The sequence below is a fragment of the Lactuca saligna genome, chromosome 6 (assembly GCF_052625555.1).
Source record: "Lactuca saligna cultivar CGN05327 chromosome 6, ASM5262555v1, whole genome shotgun sequence".
Taxonomy (NCBI): domain Eukaryota; kingdom Viridiplantae; phylum Streptophyta; class Magnoliopsida; order Asterales; family Asteraceae; genus Lactuca; species Lactuca saligna.
In genome coordinates, this window is record NC_136422.1 from 63,534,405 (window position 1) to 63,550,699 (window position 16,295).

Below are 16,295 nucleotides of genomic sequence, written 5' to 3' on the forward strand. Positions count from 1 at the left end.
TTGAGTCATATAAGAATTTAGTCTCGATTGGCCTAGAATTAGTGGTGCCTGCCTCATCTCCTATTCCTTGTTTGGTTGTGGACCTAGGGCAGACCCACTATATTCAACGTTTTATCTAATTTAAACCTTATATAACTTATATACGCTGGACGATTATAGAGGAACTCTATGGGTCATTCTAGGGTTCATTAATGCGTCATATAGGAATATTTCTATTCACACTTAACTAAGAAAATATTGGATTTTCTGGAAATCAAACCATATCGATTTTACAAGGAAAACGGTTTCTACTTCAAACAAAACTCTTATGAACTCACCAACTTAATTGTTGACACTTTTTCAAAACTACTTGTATTCTCAGGAAATCAATGAAAAAGGAAAACTTCAGCGCTTTGAGGATGGGACGTTAAACCGTCAACAATTTACTTTTGTCATCATAATGTAATTGATTTTGAAACATGTAAACATATACTTTGGTGTAACTTTTTCAATTATATTTATGATGGTTGTATTTACTTTGAGCACTATTATACACGTTGTTGTGATACTGTACATGAAGTCCTCCACCCCCGGACGTTTCCACCATCCTTGGTTTGGGGGTGTGACATTTATGGACGTCCCAAGTGATAAAGTTTGAGATTTTATGAATCTTAGGCATATTTGGCCTAGGGATCTGAAGTTTGGGCTTAAGAGCTTAAGCCATTAAGAAGTTCTGAGGACTTAATGAGTAGTGAAGTTACGCCCCACGTAACATAGTAGTATGCCCCGCGTAGCTGGTCAGTGCCCCGATCCCCAGCTGCGAATCAGCGTGTATGCTCCGTGTACCAAGGAGGGTACGCCCAGCGTACTCCCCCTGTTGGATTACCATTTTGGGCCTTAGAGTTTGGGTTGTCATTGGGCTGTTGGTTTATGGGCCATGACTGGAAATTTATGGATAGAGTTTTTTTGGGCCCAATTATTATTATGGACCTTGGATCTAGGCCTATTTGGTGAGGAGGGGCCAATTTAGTAAATTGGGCCAATATTGGGCTTTGTAGAAGATTTGGACTTTGGCCTTGGCCCAGTAAGTGGACGTATGTTTGGCCTTATGATTATTTTGTTATGATGACTAGTTTGGGACTTTCGGTGAGTCGGTGATTCAGGGATCTGCTTCTTCAGTTCAGAGTTTCGGCAATCGCGAGGTGAGTTATCCTCACTATATCAACAGCGTCTATGTAACGACCCGTTCTCGGTATGTTGAATTATTGGTAATTATAGTGAGTTTTCTAGAGGGACTCGGTGAGTTCTAGCCTGACTCGCCGAGTCGGGTCGCGTCTGAGGGCACGCGTGAGCCGGGGACTCGACGAGTCTATATCCCCGACTCGGCGAGTCCATCTGTCTGGGTGAAACCCTAAAATCCCCGGGTTGCCCACTATTTATACCACCTTATAGCCCCCATTCTCGCCTCCCTCACCCTGAGAACACAGTGTTAGAGCCCCAAACCTCCATTGAAGAGCTTATATGTGTTTTGGTGCCATTTTGTGAAGGTGTGAAGAAGGAGAAGAAGGAAGAAGCAAGGAGAAGTGTTGTAGTGCAAAGATCCAAGGCCAAATCAGATCTAATAGAGGTATTTTCGGAGTCCCATCTTGTTATACGCTTTAAACTTCCATTAGAGCTCTCCTAAGAGCTAGTTGATGCTTGTTCCAAGCCTTACACTTGCATGAACGTCTTATTAAGTCGATATATCTATGGATCTGAATGTTGGGGTGTTGTAGAGCCCAGATCTACTGTCTTTTTGGAGTTATATTGCATGATAACCATAGATCTACCCATTTTATGCATCTTTTAGCCTTATTTCCCTTATTCATGAGGTTGTGCACGTAAAGTTGGAAACTTTACGTGGTAAAACAGCTTATTGGACTCAGATCTATCAATTGTATGCATTGGATTCAAACAAAATCAAGTAGAAATCAGTTGCATGGCGGTGACTCGGTGAGTCGGAAGAACGACTCGACGAGTCGGGTCGCGAGTCCCGAGTCCTTCAGTTTTATCAGTGTCGAGTGTACGAGGTGAGTTAGAGAGTGGACTCAGCGAGTTGAGAGTGGACTCAGTGATGGAGGGACTCGACGAGTTTGTTCATACAACTCGGCGAGTCCAAGGCAATCTTCTTGGGATCAAGAACAACTCGTCGAGTCTGTTCATACGACTCGGCGAGTCGGATGAAGATTGTCTGAGTTCTTGGATCAAGAGGGTACTCGTCGAGTCGATGCCAGACTCGACGAGTAGCAGTGAGTAGAAGTGAAAAGTGAGAGTAGGACTCGGCGAGTTGGGTGGCCAACTCGGCGAGTCAGCCCAAAAGAGAGTTGACTTTGACCAAGGGTAAAAGAGTCATTTTACCCCAAGCGTAGTGTTTAGTATTTGATTGAGTGTGTTTATGGACTTGTAGCCGAGCAGATTCAGGAGCAGCCGCCGTTAGCTTTCCGAGCCACACACTCAGCAGCCAGCTTACGAGGTGAGTTTCCTTCCAGTAGGAACGGGTCTAAGGCCACAATGCCGGCCCGTTCAGTTAGCAGTAGTTTCCGGATTTAGGTTCGATGCAGTAGTTGGTATGTTCGATGCCTCCGTGGTTCGAACAGGATTTGTGTGTGCTATGTTTTATGTGTTAAGTACTATGTGTTCCGGGCCACGGCCCGATGTAGCATGTCGTATATGTGTTATGCTAGTTGATGTGTTATGCCATGCCATGTTCAGTCAGACAGTTTCGGACTTCGGTCCGATGCAGTTAGTTCCGGACTTCGGTCCGATGCAGGGGGCAAGGTCCCAGTCAGTTCCGGACTTCGGTCTGATGCAGTAGTTCCGGACTTCGGTCCGATGCAGGGGACAAGGTCCCAGTCAGTTCCAGACTTCGGTCCGATGCAGTCAGTTCCAGACTTCGGTCCGATGCAGTAGTTCCGGACTTCGGTCCGATGCAGGGGACAAGGTCCCAGTCAGTTCTGGACTTCGGTCCGATGCAGTTTCCGGGCTTCGGCCCGATGCAGTGGGCAAGGCCCAATATGTATTTATATGTTATTGTATGGTATGTGGTAGTTTGGGGGAGCTCACTAAGCTTCGTGCTTACAGTTTCAGTTTTGGTTTCAGGTACTTCCGCAAGCAAAGGGAAGAGTTCGGGGTGACAGCATCGCACACACCGCAGCATAACTTTTATCCTGGGGATGTCTCTTGATGTTTTGGGTTGACGTAGTATGATACAGTTTTCCGCACAATATTTTATTATGTTTTGGGGATACATCGCATGTGTTTATGTTATGATACTTATATTATGGTTTTGATTATATGGAAAAACGAAAATTTTTGGGTCGTGTTTTTGGGTCGTTTCAAGTTGGTATCAGAGCCCTGGTTTGAGGGATTCGGATACACTTCCGGGTGTATCTGAACTCAAACTAAGGGGAAATAAAAGATTTTAATAAAAATGTTTTACAAAAAGAATTTTGAAAGCACTTGGAAAGAATGAATTGTTTTTAACAAGATAGAGGTGTGTGCATGCGGTCAGCCGAGCTCAAGTAAGTACTCCCAAATTACCCATACAATTTATTTGTTCAGTTTCAGTTTCAGTAGAACAGCATGCTAGTATAGGGCTAAGGATCTAGGAGAATGCCTTATGTGCCTGCTTATGTGTTACAGCTTTATGAGTATTGCATCCTAGAATTGAGTAGACAGCAGTAGGATAGCCTGTTTAGGTTATGCCTGATAGTATGAGCTTAGCATCCTATGCTAGTGCAGTTTCTTGTTATAAGAATAGTTTTGCCTGAGTCTATTTCCTGTGTCCGAATGCTGCTTGCTTCGTGCTTAGTGGGGTTCTGAGTAGTGGGAGTTAGCCATTAGGTGAACACGTCACACCACATGTAATCAGGTTTGAATAATCCCAGAGTGCTGGAACTGGCCCTATTGCGCAGCTCTTGTTTGAGTCCAACCGTTGTAGGGACGGATCTTTTACTTGAAGGATTATCTGATCCTCATCACATGTGATGGTGTTTAGGTGGTGGCTAACTGGCATTATGAGGAGACCTACAGCAGCTGAGGACCAGTCGCGTTGAGCTTGAAGTTTCCCTAGGGCAAGCCTAGGATGAGAGTAGCAGAGAATAGCAGCGGTAGAAGTGACTTGGTGGAGTCAAGGCAGTTCTTGAGGAAAGTACGGATAGATGTGGAAAGTAGTAGGGGCCCATACTACTGAAAGCAGAGGATCCGTACTCGAATTAAGGAAGGCCAAGACAAGACCAGGAAGCTAGTAGTAGTATCATGATCCCTTGAGATATTTCAGTGTTCTGATGTTGTTATGATATGTTTCAGAATGGTAGTTTTGCGTCCGAGGCCAGCAGCCGGCAGTTCAGATGCCGGAGGGGGATCAGGATCGGGATCAGGCCCGGAGGCCGGGCAAATGGATGAGCAGACTAGGGAGTTCCTTTCTTCTGAGGTTACCCGCATCATACTAGAGCAGACTCCTGTGATCTTCGGTTCGATCAAGGAGGGTATTTTAAAGCTGATGGATGAGAGATTGAGTACTTTCCGTGCCAAGATGGCGGCCGTGATGGGGTCGCGCACACTTACGTTCAGGGAGTTCAGGGCATGCGGGGCCCCTGACTATCATGGGGCACGGGACCCCATAGCGAGTACCAGGTGGTTGGCAGATGTGGCCAACGCATTCCACACTAGCAGATGTCCCGAGGGGGACAAGGTCAGATTGGCGTCCTGTCTTCTGAAGGACAGGGCACGAGACTGGTGTGAGGAGGTCGGACATGCCATCGGGAATGATGCGGCACTGGATGCCATGACCTGGGCTGATTTCTCTACCAGGTTCAGAGCGGAGTTTGCACCGGTCATCGAGGTGCAACAGTTAGCTAGGGAGTTCCAGGATCTTACCCAGACTACAGAGACAGTGGCGGAGATCACCGCCAAGTTCAGGGAGAGGGCCCTTCTTGTTCCTCAGTATGCAGTCGATGAGGAGATGAAGAAGGCCCGTTATCACGAGATGTTGCGGAGTGACATTCGTATGTTTGTGAGCTGGTCCAGTTGCAAAACACTGGACGACATGATTGCTAGAGCCAGAGAGAGGGAGATTGATCTCGAGATAGAGAAGAAGAGGAAACCGGAGGCGGTTTCGGGTTTAGGCAGTGTGGGAAAAAAGCCCAAGGTTTCAGATCACAGGTCCAGGGGTCAGCAAAGCCACAGTCGGTGTGGCAAGTGTGGGAGATTGCACGAGGGGGCGTGCAAGGTAGGGAGTTCCGGCTGCTACAAGTGCGGTCGGACTGGGCATTTGAGTAGGGATTGTACGGCCCCTACTACTACGGTTACAGCATCAGATCTGATTTGCTTTCAGTGCAATCAGAGGGGACATAAAAGGTCCCAGTGTCCCAGTTTAGCTGCAGCAGGGAAGGTGGTTGCACCTGCCCCTGCCACCCTGAGGATTACGGATGGCCGGCAGGGCCGAGCTGATGCGCCGGTGGCGAAGAGCAGGGCACTTCAGATGACAGCAGAGGAGGCGCGAGCGACTCCTGATGTGGTGACAGGTATGAATCTTTCCTTCATCTTTAATTGTTATTATATCGTTTGAATATTACTTGATGATATGTTTTATTTACGGTCGTTCGGTGAACGGCATCCCTGCTTTGGTATTGTTCGATTCGGGGGCTACCCGATCATTTGTATCGCTTGCGCTTAGCAAGAGACTTAGCAGAGCTCCCGAGGAGCTGGATTGCCCACTAGAGGTTGAGATAGCAGATGATAGGACCGTGAGGGTCGGCAGGGTGCATAAAGGGTGTTCCCTTCAGATATTTGATGAGCAGTTTTCCATGGACCTGGTTCCTATTCCCCTGCGTGGGAATAAAGTTATTGTGGGCATGGATTGGCTGATCCCCAATGGGGCGGTGATTGATTGTGAGCTTCAGCTAGTGAGGGTTCGCACTCCCAGTGGGGGAGAGATAGTGATTCAGGGCGAAAGGCCCCAGCGAGGACCGATCTTTTGTTACGCCGCAAGGGCGAGGCGCTATGTTCAGCAGGGTTGCGCCGGTTTTGTAGCTTATGTCTTGGATGCCCGGGAGAAGGACAAGACAACGATTGATGATGTTCCTATTGTTCGTGACTACCCGGATGTGTTTCCCGAGGATTTGCCGGGGATACCTCCAGAGAGGAAGGTTGAGTTCAGGATCGACCTAGTTCCTGGTGCGGCTCCGATAGCCAAAGCACCGTATCGACTTGCTCCCCCTGAGATGCAGGAGTTGTCTACACAGCTTCAGGAGCTTTTAGACAAGGGTTTCATTCGGCCGAGCAGTTCGCCTTGGGGAGCGCCGATCTTATTTGTGAGGAAGAAGGATGGGTCGCATCGTATCTGCATTGATTATCGGGAGTTGAACAAAGTAACGGTGAAGAACCGTTACCCACTTCCGAGGATAGATGACTTGTTTGATCAGCTTCAGGGAGCGTCTTGGTTCTCCAAGATCGATCTACGCTCCGGTTATCATCAGATGAGGGTTAGAGATGAGGATGTACAGAAGACTGCTTTCAGGACCCGGTATGGTCATTATGAGTTCGTGGTGATGCCATTTGGGCTCACCAATGCCGTTCATGGATCTCATGAACCGCGTGTGCAGACCGATGCTGGATCGGTCGGTGATAGTGTTTATAGATGACATCTTGGTGTATTCCAAGACACAGGGGCAGCACGAGGAGCACCTGCGGGAGGTGTTGGATACTTTGAGGAGGGAGAGACTTTTCGCAAAGTTCTCCAAGTGTGAGTTCTGGTTGCGCGAGGTGCAGTTTCTTGGTCACCTCGTCAACCAGAAGGGTATTTTGGTAGATCCGGCCAAGATTAAGGCCGTGATGCAGTGGGAGGTCCCGAGGTCTCTATCTGAGATTCGGAGCTTCCTGGGGTTGGTAGGGTATTATCGGAGATTTATTCAGGACTTCTCCAAGATAGCAGTGCCGCTCACCCGACTAACCAAGAAGTCGGTGGTTTTTCGTTGGGGGCCTGAGCAGCAGGTGGCGTTCGAGACTCTCAGGTAGAGATTGTGCGAGGCTCCGATCCTTACCTTGCCAGAAGGAGTAGAGGATTTCGTAGTCTATTGTGATGCATCGATCACAGGTATGGGAGCAGTATTGATGCAGCGAGGCCATGTGGTAGCTTATTCCTCGAGACAGTTGAAGCCTCACGAGGCTAATTATCCTACTCACGATTTGGAGCTAGGGGCAGTTGTGTTTGCCCTCAAGATTTGGAGACATTACCTTTATGGGGTCCGCTATATTATTTACACGGATCACAAGAGTTTGCGATATCTTATGGATCAGCCGAGTTTGAACATGAGACAGAGGAGATGGTTAGACGTGCTGAAGGACTATGACTGTGAGATCCTTTATCATCCAGGGAAGGCCAATGTGGTGGCCGACGCCCTGAGCCGCAAGGTGTCGACGGCCCCTATCAGAGATCTGTGTATGAGGATGACAGTGATCACTCCGTTGTTGGAGCGGATCAAGGAGGCTTAGATGGAGGGCCTCAAGGAGGAGAGGCAGAAGTGTGAAAGGATAGTGGGCCGAGTAGCTTCATTTGATTACGACAGTCGTGGTTTGTTGACACTTCATGGTAGGATATGGATACCGTACTGGGGTGGGGTACGGCAAGTATTGATGGACGAGGCTCATAAGTCTCGGTTTTCTATCCACCCAGGGGCGACGAAGATGTATCGAGATCTTCAATCTGATTATTGGTGGCCCTGCATGAAGCGAGATGTCGCTTGGTATGTGGAGAGATGTTTGACCTGCCGGAAGGTCAAGGCGGAGCACCAGAGACCTCACGGCAAGATGCAGCCGTTAGACATTCCCGTGTGGAAATGGGAGGATATCACCATGGATTTTGTCACCAAACTCCCTAGGACCGCACACGGGGTGGACTCGATATGGGTAGTAGTGGATCGGTTGACGAAGAGTGCCCATTTTATTCCGATTCAGGAGAGTATATCGGCGGAAAAGTTAGCCGATATCTATGTGCGAGAGATTGTGGCACGTCATGGAGTGCCGGTATCGGTGGTGTCGGACCGAGATGTTCGTTTCACGTCCAGATTCTGGAAGCGATTCCACGACGAGATGGGTACTCGTCTCCATTTCAGCACCGCTTTCCATCCTCAGACTGACGGGCAGAGCGAGAGGACGAGTCAGACTCTCGAGGACATGCTTAGGGCACGTGTTCTAGACTTTGGGGGCAGTTGGGATACGTATCTTCCGTTAGCGGAATTCTCGTATAACAACAGTTATCATGCGAGCATTGATCGACCTCCTTTTGAGATGTTATATGGCAGGAAGTGTAGGACCCCGATTTGTTGGGGCGAGGTCAGTCAGCGAGTCATCGGGAGCACCGAAGTGGTGCTCAAGACGACTGAATTGATCCAGCAGGTCCGTAGTAGGCTGCAGACTGCGCAGAGTCGGCAGAAGAGCTATGCCGACAGGAGGCGTTCGGACTTGGAGTTCCAGGTGGGAGATATGGTTCTTCTGAAAGTCTCACCTTGGAAAGGTGTCATCAGGTTCCGGAAGGGGGGCAAATTGGGCCCCAGATTCATTGGTCCTTTCAGGGTTTTTGCCCGGGTGGGTCGGGTTGCTTATCGGTTAGATCTTCCTGAGGAGCTTAGTCTGATACACAACACCTTCCACGTGTCGCAGTTGAGGAAGTGTTTGGTGGATGAGACAGCAGTCGTTCCCTTAGAGGACATTCAGGTTGATAGCGGCCTAAATTATATCGAGAAGCCGGTCGCGATTCTGGAACGGAAAACCAAGACCTTGAGGAGCAAGGTAATTCAGCTAGTAAAGGTGCAGTGGCAGCACCGGAAGGGGTCTGAATGGACGTGGGAGGCTGAGGAGGAGATGAGAGCGCACTACCCGGAGTTATTTGTAGATCCAGCCGTAGCAGACTTCGAGGACGAAGTCTGAGACAAGTGGGGGAGAATTGTAACGACCCGTTCCCGGTATGTTGAATTATTGGTAATTATAGTGAGTTTTCTAGAGGGACTCGGCGAGTTCTAGCCTGACTCGCCGAGTCGGGTCGCGTCTGAGGGCACGCGTGAGCCGGGGACTCGACGAGTCCATATCCCCGACTCGGCGAGTCCATCTTTCTGGGTGAAACCCTAAAATCCCCGGGTTGCCCACTATTTATACCACCTTATAGCCCCCATTCTCGCCTCCCTCACCCTGAGAACACAGTGTTAGAGCCCCAAACCTCCATTGAAGAGCTTATATGTGTTTTGGTGCCATTTTGTGAAGGTGTGAAGAAGGAGAAGAAGGAAGAAGCAAGGAGAAGTGTTGTAGTGCAAAGATCCAAGGCCAAATCAGAGCTAATAGAGGTATTTTCGGAGTCCCATCTTGTTATACGCTTTAAACTTCCATTAGAGCTCTCCTAAGAGCTAGTTGATGCTTGTTCCAAGCCTTACACTTGCATGAACATCTTATTAAGTCGATATATCTATGGATCTGATGTTGGGGTGTTGTAGAGCCCAGATCTACTGTCTTTTTGGAGTTATATTGCATGATAACCATAGATCTACCCATTTTATGCATCTTTTAGCCTTATTTCCCTTATTCATGAGGTTGTGCACGTAAAGTTGGAAACTTTACGTGGTAAAACAGCTTATTGGACTCAGATCTATCAATTGTATGCATTGGATTCAAACAAAATCAAGTAGAAATCAGTTGCATGGCGGCGACTCGGCGAGTCGGAAGAACGACTCGACGAGTCGGGTCGCGAGTCCCGAGTCCTTCAGTTTTATCAGTGTCGAGTGTACGAGGTGAGTTAGAGAGTGGACTCAGCGAGTTGAGAGTGGACTCAGTGATGGAGGGACTCGACGAGTTTGTTCATACAACTCAGCGAGTCCAAGGCAATCTTCTTGGGATCAAGAACAACTCGTCGAGTCTGTTCATACGACTCGGCGAGTCGGATGAAGATTGTCTGAGTTCTTGGATCAAGAGGGTACTCGTCGAGTTGATGCCAGACTCGACGAGTAGCAGTGAGTAGAAGTGAAAAGTGAGAGTAGGACTCGGCGAGTTGGGTGGCCAACTCGGCGAGTCAGCCTAAAAGAGAGTTGACTTTGACCAAGGGTAAAAGAGTCATTTTACCCCAAGCGCAGTGTTTAGTATTTGATTGAGTGTGTTTATGGACTTGTAGCCGAGGAGATTCAGGAGCAGCCGCCGTTAGCTTTCCGAGCCACACACTCAGCAGCCAGCTTACGAGGTGAGTTTCCTTCCAGTAGGAACGGGTCTAAGGCCACAATGCCGGCCCGTTCAGTTAGCAGTAGTTTCCGGATTTAGGTCCGATGCAGTAGTTGGTATGTTCGATGCCTCCGTGGTTCGAACAGGATTTGTGTGTGCTATGTTTTATGTGTTAAGTACTATGTGTTCCGGGCCACGGCCCGATGTAGCATGTCGTATATGTGTTATGCTAGTTGATGTGTTATGCCATGCCATGTTCAGTCAGACAGTTCCGGACTTCGGTCCGATGCAGTTAGTTCCGGACTTCGGTCCGATGCAGGGGACAAGGTCCCAGTCAGTTCCGGACTTCGGTCCGATGCAGTCAGTTCCGGACTTCGGTCCGATGCAGTAGTTCCGGACTTCGGTCCGATGCAGGGGACAAGGTCCCAGTCAGTTCCGGACTTCGGTCCGATGCAGTTTTCGGGCTTCGGCCCGATGCAGTGGGCAAGGCCCAATATGTGTTTATATGTTATTGTATGGTATGTGGTAGTTTGGGGGAGCTCACTAAGCTTCGTGCTTACAGTTTCAGTTTTGGTTTCAGGTACTTTCGCAAGCAAAGGGAAGAGTTCGGGGTGACAGCATCGCACACACCGCAGCATAACTTTTATCCTGGGGATGTCTCTTGATGTTTTGGGTTGACGTAGTATGATACAGTTTTTCGCACAATATTTTATTATGTTTTGGGGATACATCGCATGTGTTTATGTTATGATACTTATATTATGGTTTTGATTATATGGAAAAACGAAAATTTTTGGGTCGTGTTTTTGGGTCGTTTCAGTCTAAGGCACCAAGGCCGGCCCTTTATCGGAGTGAGATCTGGGTATTTGTCGTTATGTTATTGCTTTGATATGTTTGCATCCTGGTAGCTAGGATGGTATATGTTAGAGACTTAGTTAAGATCGGTATCCTGATATGTAGGGTGATGCTATGCTAGTGACCGGTTAGGTCGGTATCCTGGTTAGGATGATGATATGTTATGTGATCTGTTTGATCGGCTTGTTGACTGTGAACTGTTATATGATTGTATGTTTATGTGCACATGGTTGTTTGGACTGGAGTTGGGTTGAGGTGGGTCCTGCTTTGTGCTGTAGGCCAAGATACCCAGGGCGGACCGGTTGTACCGAAGGCCCAGCGAGCGGTCCGGATAGACTGTAGGCCCCACGAGGGCGGACCAGACGTGTCGAGGCTCGGAGAGTGGACCAGGCCGACTGAAGGCCCGATGCGGGCGGACCAGTCATGCTGTAGACTCAGAGAGTGGACCAGGTGGGTTGAAGGCCCGGTGTGGGCGGACCAACCACACTGCAGACTCGAGGGACATGACTAGACTCGGAGGGTGGACCCGGTGGGCTGAAGTGTCACACCCCAAAACCAGAACGGCAGAAACGTTCTGGGGTGGATGACGTCATGTCAAGTATCACAACACATGCATTATAGTAATCAAAGTACAAAAAAACATTGCATTAATAGTAATAGTTTTACATGGTTACATTACAGGTATTCAAAGTATGCAAGTAAATATAATAAATACAGCAAGGTACTAAGCCATCTTCATCAACAGCTCCGAGGGTGTACCTGTCTAATTGCTGACCTGAGAATACAAGTTATTTGAAAAGCGAGTATCAGAATTTTTACAAATGCTGGTGAGTTCATAAGCATTTAGTGACATTTCATTCAAATAACTTAAGAAAGTAGTAGTTTAAGAGATTTCAGTGTATTAGAGTCCTTTCTAGAAAATCCTATATTTTCTTTAATAAAAGCAGCCTTCTACCAAGACTGGTTAGTGATGTAGGGTAAAAAGTAGTTTTCCCTAAATTGCTATCATTATCAAAATACTAAATTTGACTATTGAGGAAAGCAACGACATCGGGGAATAACATATGCCTCAGCAGTGAGGACTGCTGACTAAGGCAAAAGAATCATAGACTCCAGGAGAGTATCGAACTAACAACACGCCTGGTTCAGTCTAACAAATGGAGACACATACCCCAGAAGGTACCAAATGAAAGGTACAGCCGGTAAGGTCTAAAATAGTGAACGCAGACCGAAGACGATACCAAATGAAAGGTACATCTTGCAAGGTCATAACAGTGAAGACAGACCGCAGACGATACTAAACGAAAGGTACATCTCGCAAGGTCAAAACAGTGAAGACAGACCGCAGACGATACCAAACGAAAGGTACATCTCACAAGGTCAAAACAGTGAAGACAGACCACAGACGATACCAAATGAAAGGTACATCTCGCAAGGTCAAAACATGACTCTGAAGAAGGTGACATCAGCATACAGTGTAAATTGTTGACGAAATATGATATGAGCATATTTAGTTATAAACTTCATGCATTATCTTAATACTTTATGTTGTTTTTGTCTCATTTAATGAACAAAAAGTGCTTAATTAGTTTGGAATTTAATTTTTCAGCAATGATGACATGCTCGGATGGAAAAGGAAGCGGAACTGGCGATTGGACGCTTGGATCTTGGATTTTGAAGAAAGAAGGATGTTGTTGAACAGCTTGACCCCTCGTCAGTGTTTTGGCCATATCTCATGAACTGTAACTCCGATTGACGAGATTCAAAATGTTCTGAAAAGTAGACACAATTTCGGACGACTTTCGTGTTTTGAGAAAATGCTGATTCGAAACGTACTCGGCGAGTAGGGTCGATTACTCGGAGAGTTGTATCGAAATTTCGTGATTCTGGACGCGCTGACTTGCCGCACATGGGTTTTAAGTGATGGACTCGCCGAGTAGGTCAATGGACTCGCCGAGTAGCTCCTTTTTTGTGAAAATCTATATAAAGGGACTTTCAAATCGATACCCTAGCATATAGATGAACCCTTGGAGGCCAATCGTCGACTAAAGGTGCTGTTGGAGCGTGGGAAGCAAGGGAATCAACCCTACATTCAATTTTAAGGAAAATCAAGTCAAAATCAAGTTTACTCTTACCTAATCTCTTGTTTGAACTATGTTTTTACCAATTGATTTCGTTTTTGTGCTTATTTTTGTTGTAATCATGAGCTAAAAACTCATAACTTTTGTTTAGGTAGATGAATTTGTGAACATGGATTGATTATTTGATTAGGATTAATTTTAATTGGTGATTATGTTTTATTAAGCTTGTTAAAGAACCTTATGTGTTAACAATAACTATTCTTCTGTTAATAAATTAGTAATTAAGTTGTATGAACATCTCTTAGTTATTAATTTCATATGATTTATTGTGACCACATAGTTGTATGTCTAGGAATAACGAATGTGAAACTAGAATTAACTAGAAGATAGGTAAGTTAATGTGCGAGATTGTTTGATGAACATCAGCAAGAGGTTAATTGAAGGGCCAATTTAATTAACCATTACAAGTCCTATTTAACCCGAATCAATAACTAGGAAATTCGTTAATTTGCACAACTGGCCACTGCTTGAGTTAATTTGTTTCCTAAGGATTAGTAATAGCAAACGTGAAACTAATCATCTTAGTCGGTAGCCAATGAAGAATTAATCCAATACATTGAAATCATCCATGGGAACAAATGAGTCGAACCTAAACAGAAGTCCTCTTTATTATTGAATTTGGTTGATTTTTATTTGCTTAGCTCTTAGTTTCTTAATTTAAGTTTTAGTTAATTGCTTAAGTTTCTAGTCTTGCAAAACTAGAGAAAACCCGATTTAGTGATCGTAATAATAAACTAATATTTTCCAAGTAAATGGAAATATGTGTTATGTATTTTTATTTCCTTTTATCACGACTTAACGGCATATAAACATACACAATTGAAATGTTTATTAAATTTGACGGCTTCTCATTAACGAAACTTTTGAACAGTGGAATATTCCGTTAACGGTAACGAAGAAATGTAACGGTGCAACTTGGGTTGTCACATCATCCCCCGGTTAGAGGGAATTTCGTCCCGAAATTCAGATCTAGGAAAGGAAGTAGGTATGAATGGCCAAGTAGAGGTATGAGAGTACTTCCTATGTGGTTGTCCTCGCATTCCCAAGTGATCTCTGGTCTGTGTTTGTCATTTCAATAGACCCTTGCGTACGGGATGCGGATTCCGTCTCATGTAGCTAGTGGGTTCCAACTGGTGTATCTACAAGGTCAGGGTTCTCGATGGATTCTATCAAGATGAGTGAGGCACGAAGAGTGTTGTCGGGAAATCACCTATCAAGTCAAGTCTAAGAAATGAGTCGTCCGGGTATGAATCATGTGGTATATCCGAAGGTAGTAATGGCCTGAAAAGGGTTGGACCATGTCTCCATGAGGATTCTTGGATGGTCCTAAGCTCTCGGAAAGGAGTAGAGCTTTTCAGTACTAAGAACATAGTGTACTTCTATGGCAAGATCAACACTGCTGTGATCACCATTCCGAAGTTCCTAACGTTCTCACTTGTACTGGATGTGTAGTCCTTCGGGTTAGTCCTTAGGAAGCTCGGGTGGTCTTCGGTTTCGTGGTTTCTTTCAACTGGCTGATAGAGACTTTCTAGATCGTCGAGTGGGTTACGTGACTATGGTTATTCGTTTGCTATAGAGTGTTTATCTCGCGCTTGTGCAAAATGAACCTGCACTAACGAAGCTTGAGATACTGAAACTCTGAGGGTCGAGGAGATAGGGTTTCACTAAACGAGTGTTGGACTATCTCGGGAGGTAGTTCTATTATCTCTGCGTGAGATAGTATTTGTGGAACACCTAATAGTCCAATGAATCTCTAAGACTGTGGTTTATCCTAGCGTGGAAGGTGTATGTTCCTGCATAACCCTTCGACTAACACCAAGGCTGGTGTCAAGCCTATGATCTCTTCGGGATCCGGGTCATGAGATTTGACGCAGCTACTTTCACACTTGACCAAATATTCCTTGTTGCGATGGTTATCCTGTGGTTCTCGGTATCCTAGTGTTCACTTCGGAGAATGTATTCCATCGTCTACAGGGCGACGACGATTTCCTCCATGCAATAGGGTGGAGGATGATAGGCACCACTTGTCTATAACGAGGTGGACGAAGTGTCGGAGTAGTGCGGGCATATACTGCAACTACTCATCCGAAGGTTCTGGGTTTTCATGGTCTAGGTCGAATCTAGTGAGTATAGAACCTTCTCACTTGGAACTCTTAAGAGCTCAACCCGTAGTGATTTTCTTGACTTCGGCTCCTATGTTATGGAATATGGTGAAGGTGTTTTGCTAAGAGGTCGGTGGTAGAGCTCATACCGAGCCTAACCGCAAATACCGCGTGTATGCGAGCGGTATACAGTTGAGGTCGGCGGGACGTTCAGCTGTGCGACTCCACCCCAAACCCACAACCCAACGAGGAACAGGGAATAGGGAGGAAACACACACCTTTAATCTTTTTTATCTCAATTATATGCCGCCCTTATGCATATACCTGATTATAGCGGTCAGTCTCATGAGTTCTATCTTCTGGGTTCACGAACCTGATGTGCGAGGTGCGAAGGGTTTTCCGAGGGAATCTATGGAGTATGCTTCGGTTGATTGTTGTCTTCTGGAGTATCTTGTAGTGTATTTTGCTTCGGTGTTCATCTGACTACGAGGGGTCGGTCAACAGTGTATGGTACCCTCCTTTGGGTACTTCGAAAGGTTTGAGATGAGAGGGACGGTTAACGGATCGTATTAGGTTGGTTTATTTGTGTTAGGTTCAGGTTCGGAAGCACCATTATCTGCCGATATGGCTATGGAGAAAGCTCTTTTTACACAACACTAAGAATGTACACATGGTTGCACAAAGTCAAACCATGATCAATAGAGTCGTTGAAGTTAGCACACTCCAACACGATATAAAGTGAAGATCGATAGAGTCATGTGCTGAACAGGCACACAAGTTCGAGGCGTCTCGGGTTTCGACCTACGTATCACTACCGCGGATACCTGGACCGATAGAGTCGACACGGAACTATAGAGAGTTCTAAGTGTTTCCGAATAGAGTGTCTTTTCATGAACGGAATCTCACGAGACATTTCTATAATCGCCTCACATATACTAGTCACATATATTTAAGGTGGGGAGGACTGTTGGCTGAGCGA